General features: G+C 56.8%; 1 protein-coding gene across 1 annotated transcript in view; it reads left to right on the top strand.

Moving 5' to 3' along the window:
- Window positions 1-47: 47 nt before the first annotated feature.
- Window positions 48-14466, top strand: part of LZTS1 (leucine zipper tumor suppressor 1) — a 49396-nt gene continuing 34977 nt past the window's right edge. Inside the window, exon 1 of the mRNA XM_006156441.3 lies at window positions 48-215. The gene's annotated coding sequence lies outside the window, so the exon portion shown is untranslated. The remainder of the gene's footprint in view (window positions 216-14466) is intronic.

Raw genomic sequence — 14466 nt, 5'->3', positions numbered from 1 at the left:
ACCGCGCAGAGGCCGGCGCGCAGGAGCGGGCTGGCTGCCGACCCGCTGGGAGGCCGAAAGTTTCTCTGCCCGCCGCGTCCAGCCGGCCAGCGCCGCCCGCGGAGTCCCGCGCCGCAGGATCGTCCGGCCCGACAGCCCTGGAGGAGGGAAGACTGGGACACACCGCAGAACGCCCGGGAAAGCATCTCCAGTTAGCCCCGAGGCGCCGGGGGCAGGTGAGGTGCAGGGTCGAGGGTCGCGCCTGCTCCAGGGGAGTGTCTGCTGCCGCGTCCAGGCGTCCAGGTGGCGAGACAGCTGCGCTCTCGGCTTGGGCCGGTCCTGGCCTGCGTCCGCGCGTCCGTAGGTTTTTGTCTGTGTCAGTGTGTCTTAGTATCTTTGTCTCCGCGTGGAACTGTCAGGGTCTCCGCTCTGCCTGAGCGGGTGCCGCCGATCTGATCCCCGGCCAGGGGGAATGCGGGTGCCTCTGTCTGGTCTTTGTCTCCTCTCTGCAGACAGGGTTTATCCCCTCCCAAATCGGACCTGGCAGACCTCCGAGTTAGTGACACTGGTGTTGGAGGCGAGGAAGTGGGAAGTGAGCTAGTGAGATGAGTTGGGTGGGTCGCGACCCCAGTCGGGTCCGACAGCTGCGGGCACTGAACTTTGCATCTGGAATTCCGCGGCGCTCCTCTGTGTCCACACCGGTGGGAGGACACGGGTGCAGTTAGAGGTTAGGAGTGTTTCCCCAAGGAAAAAGTCACCATGGCTGACGTGGGAAGAGAGGGAAGTGACAAGCCTCTATCTGAGTGGCTTTTTGGGGGGGCGGTCTGGAGCTGCAGGTCACCAGGGTCAGTCCTGGATGAGCAGTTGGGGAATTAAGGGAGGCAGGACAACACACACACCACTCCCTCCCCAGCCGGCCCTGCTGCCCCCTCTGGAGAGCTGGGATCCCGCAGCTTGGCAGCAGCAGCAGCCACACCAAAGAAGAAGATGCTGCTTCTGCTCCAAGTGGAAAGGATTGAAGTGGAGCAAATGAGTGTTCCGCTCGCCCACGAGCATGGCAGGCCTGGGAAAGTGCTGTCTCCCAGGAGCAGGCAGTGGAGGGCTCTGAGCACCTGAGAGCTGGGGCTCTTTTCCTTCCCTTCCCTCCGGAGCCCCAGCTCCTCTGCCTGCCTGTGGGTGGCGAGCTCCTGAGGAGGCAGCCTGTTCTGGGAAGCACTTGGCGGGGCTGCTCAGAGAACGGTCCTGACCCCGCTGGAAGCACAGGCCAGACCTAACGGGAGCCCATGAGCTCTGCAGGGAGAGGCCTATCTGCTGGCAGTCCCCTGGCTCCAAGGCCTCGGAGAAGAGTCTGCAGGTAGGGGCAGGCTGGCACGTGTAACCTGAGCTTCCTCTGCTCAGAAATGATTTTCTGCGGGCATGTTGAGGGAGAATGGAGGCTTGAGGGTGTGTGAACATGGGGGCTCGAGACAGCATCTGCAGACGGGAAGGTGTCTGTGTTCCAGGGTGGGAGTCTGTGGCCAGAGCCCGCACACTAGCCGGGCATGGGGCACCCCTTGAGCTTAGCCAGCGCTTTCTGGACGGCGCTCTGTGGCCATCATAGACGTGATCTCATTTGCCCTCGCCACATAACTACCAAGTGGCAGGAGACAGTTTATCCTGTCTGCCAGTGAAGAAACTGAGGCACCAGAAGGTAAGCGTGTTCTCCAAGGTCCCTTAGGTAATAGGGGCAAGTCAGGCTTAGCAACCTGGAGTCCAGGTAAGAGGTCTCAACTTGGGGGCTAGTAAATGGTTTGGAGGCTAAGGCTGCTGCATCCCAATGTGGTCAACTGCACAGTTCGAGTCCCAGACCCGGCAGCTTGAAAATCACACCCGGCACATGTACATGTGTGCCCAAAATCCTGAGAGGAGAACGGAGGAGACAAAATTGTGGCAAGGTCACCCCCCTTGGGGGATTGGCTTTCTCACTTTCTCTGTCTCTGTCTCTCTCTGGCGAGTGCATGCACCCTATAGGAAAAAGAAAACTTTAAAACAAAAGAAGTTTCAGTTGAATAGATGGGTGTGGGGGCACCTGCTCTGCTGGAACATGAGAACCAGGGGAAGATGAAGGGAGGCGTTTCCTGAGGGTGTCCGGTGTGACCCTGGAGAGTGCTTGAGATGACTGTTAACCTGTAGCAGCCACTGTGTACACCGCCGGTAAGCCTGTTATAACAATTCAGCTTTTGCATTTGTCCATAGGGGTGTCTCCGTGTGTCTGTGGGTGCCCCAGTAGATGCACATCGTGAACTGCCAGACACGGGGTGTGCCGGGAGAGCTGGTGCTTTCAGAGTGTGAAACCTTGAGTCTGCAGGGGGAGGCAGGGGTGGACGGCTCCAGCCACATAAAAATGGCCCTAATCCTGCAAACTTACTCATTCACCTTTGCATTTGTTCAAACATTCATTTAATAAATTATTCTTTGGCTACTTGCAGAAGGCAAGTGTCTGGGCCAGGCAGTAAGGCTGCAAAGATGAATCAGGTAATGAACGCATAATGTGGTAACGAAGTTTAATGCTAGGTGCTAAGCACACTGTGTGTTATTCATTTTCTTATTTCATTTTCACTGTGGCTCTGCAGGGTGTATGTGATTATTAGGCAAAAGGAGTTAAATAATTTAGCAAGGTTGGAAAACAGAGGAGCAGGGATTTGAACTCCAGACCCCTGGCTCTTTCCACCTTCCTCTGTTTCCTTTAAGCACAGAAACACATTCTTTGTTGTGTGTACAGTATTCTTGCCTGATTCTTCCACCTCCTCCACTTAACTTGCTTCCACTTGCTCTTTGGATTTAACCAGAAGATTCACCTCCTGTCCTTTCCTTAAGTCTGGGTCAGACACCTTCCCTGCATCCCTTCTGTACATGACGACCCATGTCCTCTGGCTCCAAGAGCCTGCCAAGTCCCCAGAGGCAGCAACTGTGTGTGGATTCCCAGCTGGGGTCACAGTTTGGCCTCGGAGCAGGCCCCTAAGCGTGCTTAACCAAGTAACGGGAGGGAGGAGGCTGTCAGCGATCTCCGGGAGCACTTCCCCAGCAGTGGGTTTCCGCATAGGTACACTCCTGATAGTAGCTCTCAGTATAGGGGCGGCTCCTTCTGGGCCTCTGGCTGCTTCGGGTTGCTCCATCCTAGGCCCTGCCTCCAGGGTTGCTGCATCCTAGGCCCTGCCTCCAGGGTTGCTCCATTCTAGGCCCTGCCTCCAACAGTCCGAGAGCTTAAGGGAACCCTAGTCCCCACTCACTCTATCTCCGAATCAGTCAACTCACAAGGATGGTTCTAGAGGGAAGCCGTTAGGTATGAGCTAGGTGGAAGGTGGGGTAGTGCTGGTGGAATCCAGAGGGAGATGGTTTCTGGTGATGATGAGGTGTTTCAGAGGTCTTGCCCAGCAAAGAGGGATCTAACTGCTGGGGGGACCTTTAGAGAGCTTCCTACTAACTCTCCCCGTTTGCTTCTGAGTAGAAGACATTCTGAATGGATCTTTGTGCTGGTCTACTTCAGCGCCACTGACCTACTACCTGGTGGACGGGAGTTCATAGCCCCCAGGTTTGAGGAAGTGATTTGGCTGTGATTCTCCAAGGCCACACAGAGGGTGACTCCCTTCCCTCGCCCTTGGCATCACCCTGAGCTTTCTCATCGTGGGTGCCATTTGTGTTCTCAGGAGCCCATGAGTTTAAATTTCCTTTCAAAGCTCACTCGTCAAGTTTGAAACCTCTACATTTCACCCTGTGTTAAAGGCCTTATTTATGTGAGGTGACAGGGAAGGGGGTGGGTGTTAAAAAGGAAAGACAAAACGAGGCTAAAATTTGTGATGAGAATTGGGAAGGGGAACCGACACGCGTGAGCCGGTGACAAGTCAATTGGAACTGGATTGCACTGGCTTCGAATATGGCAGTTGCCTGGCCCACGGGAGACGCGGCAGGATGCACCAGGAAGGAGGGGACCCGAGCTAGGCCTCGACTTTGACCCGAGGAGGGCATGAAGAGTGTAGGAGCAGCAACAGCGTCTCAGCGCCAGCTCTGAGTGGTGCTTTCTCCTCTAGGAAGAGAGAGACAAAGATGCCTGTCCTGAATAAGGAAAACCTTTTTAATTTTATTTTTAGTTTAGTTTAGTTTTCAGTTTTTACCATAGGGAGCATGTACTCGGATTGCGAAAGTGAGAAATCTCACACACACACACACACACACACACACACACACATCCCTGAGGAGGGTGACCAGCCTGCAATCCCTTCTCCTCCATGGTCCTCTCCGATTTGGGGCACACATGCACACATGCCTGGAATGTTCTAAGCTGCTGGTTCTAGGACGCCTTAACCAGCATGCCACCAACTGGCCCCAGAAAAACTTTTTTTTTTTTTTAATGGGAGGTAGCAGCCCCTCTCACCACCACCTCCAGCCACCAGCCTGTAGCGCTCCTCCCTGGGGCTTAGGGCAATGGGTGGGGACATGGCTGAGGTCACGCAGGGCTGGGCTGGGCTGGCCTGGGGCTGGCTGCCTTCCTGCCCTTCAGAGAAGCCACCTCTGTATTGTTGCCATTTCCCCTGACTCCCTCAACTCCTGCTTCCCAGGGGACCCTGACTTCCAAATTGCGATGACTTTCATAGCTCTTTTTACCCATGCAGACTTTACACTTTAAAAAGGGACATATTATTATTGTAATTATGAACACCTCACAGTTCTATGAAAAGAGCTCTTCTACCATTTAGCAGATGCGGAAACGGAGTGAGCCCATCGGAGGTGACAGTTTCCCCTCAGAGACTTTAGGGGGCTGCTGAGATTGGAGCCCAGCTGTCCTGACTGTCACTCTGGGGCCATAACTACCGAGCCACCCAGCCTTGTCAATCAAATGGATCGAGGTTCCCTGAATAATTGGCAAGCTTTGAATATACAGGGAAAAAATAAGTCGTTCAAGCTGTAGGTCCACTTCCGTAATTATTGTAATTCAAGCTCGATGGTGCCTTGCAGTTTTCTCACTCTCCTGGCGACCCTGTCCCACGCCCCCACCCCCAGGCCCTTCTTATGTGAGTCCGCTAACCTCGGGACTCAGCGCCCTGGGAAGGTTGAGGGACTGCCCCCTTGCGACTTGCTTTAAAGAATGAAATTGATCAGTGCTTTCTCTCTTTATTTTTATGTTTTTTTTTTTTTTTTAAATTTTGCTAGAGGGATCCTGCATTTACCAGAGAGAGAGAAAGTGAGACAGCCCTCCCCAGGGAGGAAGAGGATGGCCATACCGCAATCCCTGTCCTCCATTCTTCCCTCAGGGCTTGGGGCACACCTGTGTCCTGCATGTCTTTCAAGCTGCCTGGTCAGGATTCAGTCAGCACAGTCAGCCATGTGTGGTCCACTCACCCTAATCACCCCACCACTGGAAGGCCCTCGTATTTTAATTGTTAAGTTTATTAATTTCTTCTTCTGAGAGAGAGAGAGAGGCCATCCCAGCAGGGTCTTCACGCTGCATGCCCTCCTGGCCCCAGCCATCCCCTGATCACAGGCCGGCGTGTGCCAGGCTTACTCAGGGAAGCTCCCAGTGACAAAGCTAGAACCTCCGCATGCAGATGAGCCCCTGCCCCATTGTCTGCCCCACTGTTTCTGTCATTGCCGGCCAAGTCACCGGGCTTGGCCCACCCCACATTGAACTTAGAGTAAAGTTGGCCTCCAGACTCTGAACCAATGGTATTTCACTGGTACCCCAAACGGTATTCCATAGTCTAGTTCCGTGTTTGCAACTTAAGTAAGTCCGAACTGAAACAGGACAGCTGTCCCTCCCCTGGTAACTTAAACTCCTCCAGTGAGGAGCGCCTCAGATGGAGGGTCGTGAGACGCAGGCACCACGGGCCGCGAGGGAGGAGAGAGGCGCGCACAGAGGGGAGTGTGTGTTCGCCAGCAGCTGAAGCTAATTGCTCTAATCAGTCCAGCAGAGAGGTGATTTTTCTTACTAAGTGACAGGCCAAATTGGTGTCTGAACAGATGCGCGGTGGGCTGCGTCCAGTACCTAGAACAAAGACGGCAAAGACCTGCCCGTGCCGATGGCCACTAGATTTCCTTCCCTGTCAGTTCATCACAGTGGGGGAGAGCACAGCCTCCGGGCTGCCAGGGCACACTCATTCATGAGCCCTGGGAGAGCGCTCTCCCGCCTGCAACTCACAGTCTTCAGAGACTCCCCAGATGTTGGGACCAGAAGGCCCGAACCTCTGTCCGGGAGGGCCTCTGGGCAGTGTGATCGGCAGTGTGCTCAGTCAGCCCCTCCCCAACACCACAGCGCCTCAGTTTCTCCCATGCCCAGGAGCCCTTTAGGGCTGCCGCTCTCCACCCCCTATGCCAAGCAGGTCCTCCAGGAGGTGAGGAACCAGGCCGGTGTGACTCTCACTCCTGGCCTGAGCTGCACAAGAGCACAGGCCCTCGCAGGTGTCAAAAGCAGGGCCGAGGTGGGGGTGGGCTCGGACACCGCCCCTGCTTCGCCCTGGGCATGGCTCTAACCTCACTGCACAGACTCCGGGTGGCCAGGGCAGTACCTGCCGAGGCCCACAGGGCAGGACCGAGCACTGGCCGGCCAGCCTGCCGGTCTGGGGCCCTCTCCACACTCGTGCTGCTGCAGAGCCACTTGCTGCTAAATCACCCTCCTCCTGGCACCCTGGGCTGCTAAATTGGTCTCGACTTGCTGTACTTCCACCCACCACCTTAGTCATTATTCGCTGGCAGCCTTCGGAGAGTGGGCGTAAAGCAGCCGAACATTATATTACTGCTGTGAAGAGAGAATTGAGTATAGACAGGCACGGGGAGGGGAGGAGAAGGGGGTCAGAGGCCCGCGGAGGCAGGGGCAGGCGTGGGGCCTGCCAGCACCTTCCCCTGGTGACCTCAGTGACATGGATGTGGGCTACGATGCGGGGTCCTGGCTCGGTGGGAGGAGGCGCAGGGACCATGCACTGCTGAGGGGCCGCACCGTGCAGGTCAGGAAGGGTGGAAGGGACAGCGATGTGGGGAGGCAGGAGTCTGCCCTCCATGCACCCCAGTTCCCCAGATGCCACAGTGCATCCTCGTCACTCCCGTGAACACTCGTTCCCGTGTGCTAGGTTTGTAGCTGCTCACCCTAGCCTCTCCCGTTAGAGGATGAACCCTTGGAAGAGACGGCGTGCCGTGCCTCCACGTCAGTTCCAGGCCCTGCGGAGTATGGCCTTCCTGCCCTGCCATCCCGGCTCTCCTGTGTGGCCCGAGGGCCGTGCGGGCTGGGAAAGCAGGAGCTGGAGACCTGCTGTCCCAGTGCAGAGGGCTCCCCATGAGCTCCACCCAGTTCCCCACGCTGCCCTGGGCTGGCAGGAGGAGCAGAACACGGTTCTCATGGCAGGGGGCAGGGGCAGTGCCAGGCAGGCAGCGTGGCCTGGACTGGACGTTCTCTGAGTCGCTGATAACACATTTGGTCACTCAGGGAGAAGTCAGAAGGGGACATGGTGCCAGTTCTATCTTGGCCTTGAACTCGGTGGCCCCCAACCCAGATTCCTTCCCTCCCACCCCTGCCTGAGGGAGATGAGGGAAACCCCGAGCGGGAGCCTCTCACTTGTGGAAGGCAGGGTCAGGGGGCTGGCTGTCAGGGTGGGTAGGGAGCTCCAGCTGGTCCCTCCTCACGACCACCGTCCCCTGAGCAGCAAGGTCATGACCGCTGCCACCTCAGACACTCCAGCTGTGGCTGCTCCCTCCTGGAAGGCCAGTCCAGCCCAGCCAGGGGCGGCGGAGGAGGACTGGCCTGTGCTCCTGTCTTGGGATGCCTCCCCCTGCTTGCCAATCAAACTCCCCCAGCCTTAAAGCCTCGGTGGCGCCAGCAGACAAACCACACCGCAGGCAGGTGGGGAAAGTGGAATTAGACAGGCGGGCCCCCCTCCACCTGCCCTGTAAAGCGAGCTCCCCACCTCCACCCACAGAAGCCTCAGCACAGAGTCCCCAGCTGCCTGGCGCCACCCGGCCAGCGTAGCTGCCCCTGCTTAAAGGCCCTGCAGCTGGCTGGTGGCTGGGGCGGCAGGTGTGGGCAGGGCGCATGGCTTTCCCTGGGACTGGATTTCCCCCTCTGCCAGGACCAGGACCACCGGGCACCTCAGGCACCTGTGGGTAGGAACCTGCTTTTGGTGATGGAGTTACTCCTCTGCTCGAGGTCCACACAGGACCTCCCCAGTCCAGGGTCCCAGGATTTATCAGGAGAGTAAAGAGCCGGCATTGAAGAACTGTCGGCTACCTGGCACACAAAACAGAACTCCAGGGCTGGAAGGTCATGGATACCACACTTCCACCCCGAGAGCTCTTCCCTAGGTGGTTGTCTTTTCTCCAGTCACCTCCAAGAAGCCCTGCTCGGACCCCAGGAGTCCTGCTCCGTAGTTCCGTACTTTTATAGTCAGGGAGTGCTGGGCCCATGCTGCCGCTGCCATGGAGTCAGCCCAGTAGAGACAAATCCGAACAGAAAGACAGCGTTGGACGGTAGAGGCAGTATAAAGGGTCTTTGTGGGAGATGGAGACTCGAAGAGGTCCGGAGGGCAGGTGGGACTTGGGCGCAGATGAAGTAGAGGGGCTGGCAAAAGTGGGGCGACCCCCGGAGATGATGAGAAAGGTCTGGCCCACCCAGCTGGGCAGCCGCTCTCTGGCGGGCCCTGGAGAGCCGAGGAGCAGCCAGCAGGCTTGGGCTGTAGGAAGGTCCTGCAGGGAGGACCATGGAGAGCTTAGGGTGGAAAGATGCCTTTCTAGAAGGAGTACCTTTGGGTCCTCTGAAAAGCCATGATGTGTTTTTCAATGTAAAACTGCATTACGACTTGGCCGATGGCTGAATGTTATTAGAACCCGTTTCAGTCTTCGCTCGCTGTCTCTTACTTGGTAACACATGTTCTTATTCGGCCGAGAAGTTTCTGCGTGGCTGAGGCCTCGAGGAAGGCGAAGTTCCCAGTCCGAGGTCACGGTGTTGGGTTCAGGACTTTTTATTTTTTAAGGTTTGCTATTAGGTGTGTGCACTCACCAGAGAGACAGGGGGATGGTGGTAGGCTGAGGGAGGGTGAGAAAGCACCCCTAGGGGGGCTGGCCACACCACAGTCCCCTGCCCCTCACACCTCTCTTGGAATTTTGAGCATGTGTGCGCACGCACCCGGCACGGTTTTTCACGTCACTGGGTCTGGGACTCAAACCTCTCAGTTGGTCATATAGGATCCAGCTGCCTTAACCATCATGCCAACAGCTGACCCAAGAACGTTCTTTTCTTTCTTTTTTACACATGAATTAGTTAATTAATTAATGTTAGAGCTGGGACATTGCCGTATTGCCCACGCTGGCCTTAGACTCACAATCTCCCTGCCTCAGCCTTCCGAGTGGCTGTGATCCCGGAGACACGGGAGACTGAGGATGGCTTGGACGATGCAGCAAGACCCTGTCTGAACAGAAGCCAAGCATGGCAATGCGTGCTTGTGGCCCTAGTGGGAGGCTGAGGTGGAAGGACTGGACACAGTGAGCTCTTAAAAAATAATAATAATAAGCACACAAGCTCTCTGCCTCTGTCTCAGGGATGACAGGCGTCTACAGGACAGAAAGGGTGCTGGTTCCGGTCAGCTGTGCTCGTCACCCAGGACAGCAGCACTGCATAGCAGAGACCCCCCACCCCTGGCAAAGGGCAGAGGCGTGTCCTGTTGCCGGGCGGGAGGTCAGCAACAGGGCAGCAGAGGAGGGACATCCCTCCTCTCGGAACAGCTGCCTGGCATGCCTGTCACAGCCAGGAGACTGAAAACTGCCTTCACAGCCTTCCTCTGGACGTTTCCTCCACCTGGAACCTGCCCAGGAACTTCTTCCTCACTTCCTCACCTGCTGAAAACCGAGCTAGCAAGGGAGGGGACAAGGCCGTGGCAGTGTGAGATGAGGTGGCACCTAGGGACAGGGCTCTTCAGGAACCACCTGGGTTCCTGCTGTGCTCCCTGAGTCCCCTGAAGGAGCTCACCCTCACCTGGAAAGCCCGCAGCTCTGGTAGAGAGAGGTGAGTCCCCCAGGTGAGGCCCACAGTTTTTCCTGTGTTTTAACCCTGTGGACAAGTTGGGAGTGGAATCGAACCAGTGTTAGGACCTCTGTTCCCTGTTGGCTGTGAGCCATCAGGTAAGTCACTTGGCCTCTCTGAGCCTCATCTATAAAATGCACTGTGTCTCCTGTAGGATTATTAGTAAAATGGCAGGAGCCAACAGAAGTAAAAGCACGTGAAAGGTTGTAGGCAGTCAGGTTTGTTACCCTCAGCCCCTTCCCACCATTCCAGAGGAAGGAGACCGGGCTGCACAGGACGGTCCTAGCCCTCGGTCCAGGCACGGGTCCAGGGTCCTGGAGGGACAGAGCTGAGGCCGGGCACTGCTGCCTGGGCACCTGCCTGCCCATCCGCTCAGGCGGGCAAGGGGAGGTGGTTGTAACCGAGAGCAGTGTGGAAGGAAGTGTCCCCACCTTATCACTCTGTGTGGCCCATGCGACGAGATGGAAACAGCCCCAAAGCCTACCAGTCACGGCCACACCGCACAGCTCAGTGAGAAGCCGCTCAGTGTCCCGAAGTAGGACCTGATATGGAAAGCAGATCTCGTGCTCAAGGTCTTAGGCCATGGGTGTGCAGGAGGGGGCGGGGGAGAGGGCCAGGGACCATCCAGGTCTGCAGGGCTTCTCCCCACCCTCAGGGAGGACCCCACAATCGCTCGGGTGGGGATGTGGGCTAGACCTTAGGGGAGGGAGGTTTCTCCCAGAGTGAACAGCGGCAGAGAGGGGACTTATTCTCCTGTCTTCCTTTCTTCCTCCTGCTTCTGCTTCCAAGCCAGCGTCTTTCCCATCTGGATCATTATGTAGCACCTAAGATCAGAAAAGGGGGAGGAAGGAAAACAAATAAAATGGAACTTCTCTCTCTATTCTCTCAGCTTGTGGGGCTGCACAGGTGGGACAGGGCCCAGGTCTGGCAGAGTCTCACCCAGGAAAATGCAAAAGACACTTGCCCTTTCTCTCTCTCCTTCAGGTCAAGTTGAAAAAATAAAAATAAGAAATGGAATTAAATACATACATTCTTTTTGTAAAAAGACATGTTAGAGAGTCTAATTCTGCGTTTGAAAATGGAAGAAGCATTTGTTCTGCCTGGCTGGCCTTAAGTGGGAGTGGGGGGTGCCTAGCAGGGGCGGCCAAGGAGAGGCTGTTGTTGGCTCACGGTGCCTCCCAGGGCACAGGCTCATGCCCCCTACATGAAATTCCTTCCTTTCTTTGCTTTGCTTTTGCTCTTTTTAGTGGGAGAAGCTTTGCCCCATCGTGGTGTGCCAGGGAGGGTAGCCTTCTAAGGTACACGGCTTTGGGTCTCCGATCTGATGCTAGAACCCGAATGGACACGGCGTGGTCGTTTCTTCATCTAACACGGTCCCTGCTGGGGAGAAGGCAGTGTCTCCACAAACGGGTGTCGTGTGGCTCGCGGGACATCTAGAAGAGGAGATTGCTATGGTTCAAGTTCATTCCCCCGGAATTCGTGTGCTCGAGACTGAATGCTTACTCTGAGTATGCCTTGCAATCAGGGCCTTGGGGAAGAGTTAAGTGATGGGGTGGTTAGGGCGGGCCCCCGTGATTGGATTCTCGTGGGTTTACATGGGGAGGACAGAAGACAAGAACGGAAGAGAGACACCCGTGAAGAACACCGACCCTGCTCTGCATCTGCCAGTCATGTTGTAACAAACCCAACCTGACGCCAGTCTCATGAGGGTCGACTTTCCAGCCACTAGAATCGTGAGTCAGATAAACCTCTATTTTTATTACTTACTCGGTCCTGGGTGTATCTATTACCAGCACAGCTGTGGCCCAAGACAAGGACGCGGTTGTTTGGGCCTGCTTGGTTTCAGAACCATTGGATTCCAGGACTAGGAGTGCTCGAAGAGATCTTGAGAGATCTCAAAGATCTGCTCAGAGAGGGAGGAAGCCCTGGGACTCCCTCCAGTCTCAGCCTCCCTCCTCAATTATGTGTGCTGGGAACCTCCCACCTGTGGGACCCAGACATAGTTCAAAGGGCTGCCCTGAGCACAGTGCTGAGGACGGCTATTAAACTCCCACCTGACCTGGCCTTGGGGTTTCAGACGCTGTCAGAGATATGGAACTTGTCAAAGAAAGGCAGGCGGGGTGGAATTAGGCCTCAGCTCTGGGGCCTAAAGCTTGCAGGGAAGCTAGCCAAGACCCAAACCTAACGCTGCTTCCCTGAGGTCCCCTCCCGCTTAAGATGTCTCTACCCAGGAAGGCCCCAGGGCAGCGTGTCCCAGGACAGGAAGACATGAGCACTCGGCAACACAAAACCCAGCCTTTCTCCGCCTCACCCACTCCTTTCCACCAGCAGCTGGAACTGGGCTCCATTGCTGGACCCCAGGCAGCTGAGGGAGGAGGGCCAGAGGCAGCCGAGGACCTGGTGTAACTGTGATGCTGGCCGCCAGGCCTTGCCTGGACCTGTGTTCCCAAGGTGGCCGCGACCGGAGTGTGCAGGGGGTGACGCAGTGACCCAAGCCTGTCTGCTTGGCCCACTTGCCCTGAGCATCAGGAAGGGTTTTCCAGAGCTCAGCCTCTGTGGGGAAATTGATTTCCACACAGAGCAGTAGCCGGGCATGTGCGGAAGGTGGAGTCTGGCTTTGAGGATGGCGACTGCAGGCTTGCCTCCCCAGAAAACTGTGGGTGTTTTTTTGTTTGTTTGTTTTTGTTTTTTGAGAGGTTTTTTCGCTATAGGGCGCGTGTGCTCGCCAGACAGACAGAGAGAGACAGAGAGACAGAAAGCGAGAAATCACCCCCCAGGGGGGATGGTCACGCCGCAATCCCTTCTCCTCCATTCTCCTCTCGGGATCTTGGGCACGCACGCACACACATGTGCCCGGCGTGAGTTTTAAGCCACCGGGTCCGGGACGCAAACCGCGGTCGACTACGTGGGAGTCCAGCGACATAGCCATTATGCTAACTGCTGGTTCCCAAAACTGTGGGCGTTTTGTGTGCACTGGAGCCAGAGCAAGGCCAAGCTGCGCTTGGTGCAAACTGACTCCTGTGCTTCATCCTTTCAGCCCAAGCCAGGCAGGGGAGAGGTTGCCCTGGGTTCCTGGCCTGGACCCACAAGTGCTTTTGTTTGGTCTTTCTCCTGAAGGTGTGAGAAGGTAGGCTGGAGAGCAGGGAAGGGGACAGGAAGTGGACACACCTCATGCTGCACCCAGCAGAAAGGCCTCTGGGGAGAGACAGAGGCAGTTGGTGTGTCTCAGGGGGGTGCAGAGGGGAGACTCACTGAAGACACCTGCCCCTGTACCCTACATTTCCAAGGGAGGGCTGGGTCCGCCCGCTCCGTACACCTGGGCTTCCTTTCCCCGACCCAGGGAGTCCTTCCCACGGGCAGGCTTGGGGCCAGGCCCTCGGGGTGCCTCAGTGGGCCAGACAGCACCTGTCCTCAGGGAGTGTACATCTACTTGTTAGATCAGTGAGCACGTGCGCCCCACAGCAAAAATAAAAAGAGAAAAATATCCAAAAGAAAGAGAAAAGGGGGGTTAGACGGCTGAGAGCAGAGGGTAGGAGGGCATAGGAGGAGGTGTGGGGGGACGGGAGCAGGCACAGCGGCGAGCTCTGGAGGAGCAGGGGAATCTGTGGGGAGGGGTATGGATCACTGGCCTGTGGTGGAGGTCTGCACTGAGCAGCGAGCTGCTGCCCGATACTGCAGTGTGTGTATGTGCATGTGTGTGTGCACGCGTGTATGTGCATGTGTGTGCACACGTGTATGTGTGTGTGTGCACGCGTGTATGTGCATGTGTTGCTATAGTGACGTTGACCAAGCTTGGGATGAAAGCCGGGCACTTCCGCTTGCTGGACTGAAAACCCCATGTCCTTGTCTGTTGGTGTCCCCTCCCAGGGTAGGACAGACTCTCACTGGAGCGTGCGCTGTGCCTGTTCTGATTCCAGGTGCGCAGGAAACGCCCCTCGAGTGGGAGCCTCAGAGGAAGCCTGACCAGGGTTGCCATCCAGGGCTCCAGGGTCTGCTCTTTCAGTGTGGATATCGCCCCTCGAGGGAGGCCAGCTGTGTCCTGGCAGCTGCACCCCCACTGCTGGCCATGGGGGTTCTGCAGCCAGCTTTTCAGAGGCCCCTGGCAGCATCCTGGTCCTATTCTTTGGCAAGGAGGTGATCTGAGAATCCCTCTACGTGGTGGAGACAGTGGGAGGACAGGCAGCTGCTGGCACCCCCGGCCTCACTCCCTCCTCTCTCTGGGCAGAAGGAGCTTGCTGGGTGGAGGTGGAGGAGGTGAGACTAGGCCCCAGGCAGGGAGGGATGGAAGCCGGGGGCTGGGCAGATCCCGAGTCCAGATCCCCACCCTGAGTGGAGGACTGCCCCCAGCTTGCTCCACGATGACACGACTGTAGGAGGCTGGCGTCCAGGGTGAGATGGTGACCCCACGGACAGGGGCCAGGGCCACATTCTTTCTTCCCCCCCCCCCCCCC

The sequence above is a fragment of the Tupaia chinensis genome, unplaced genomic scaffold (genome assembly GCF_000334495.1).
Source record: "Tupaia chinensis unplaced genomic scaffold, TupChi_1.0 Scaffold000494_1, whole genome shotgun sequence".
NCBI lineage: Eukaryota > Metazoa > Chordata > Mammalia > Scandentia > Tupaiidae > Tupaia > Tupaia belangeri.
The sequence above is the reverse complement of the archived record's forward strand: the minus strand, read 5'-3'. Positions and strand labels throughout refer to the sequence as shown.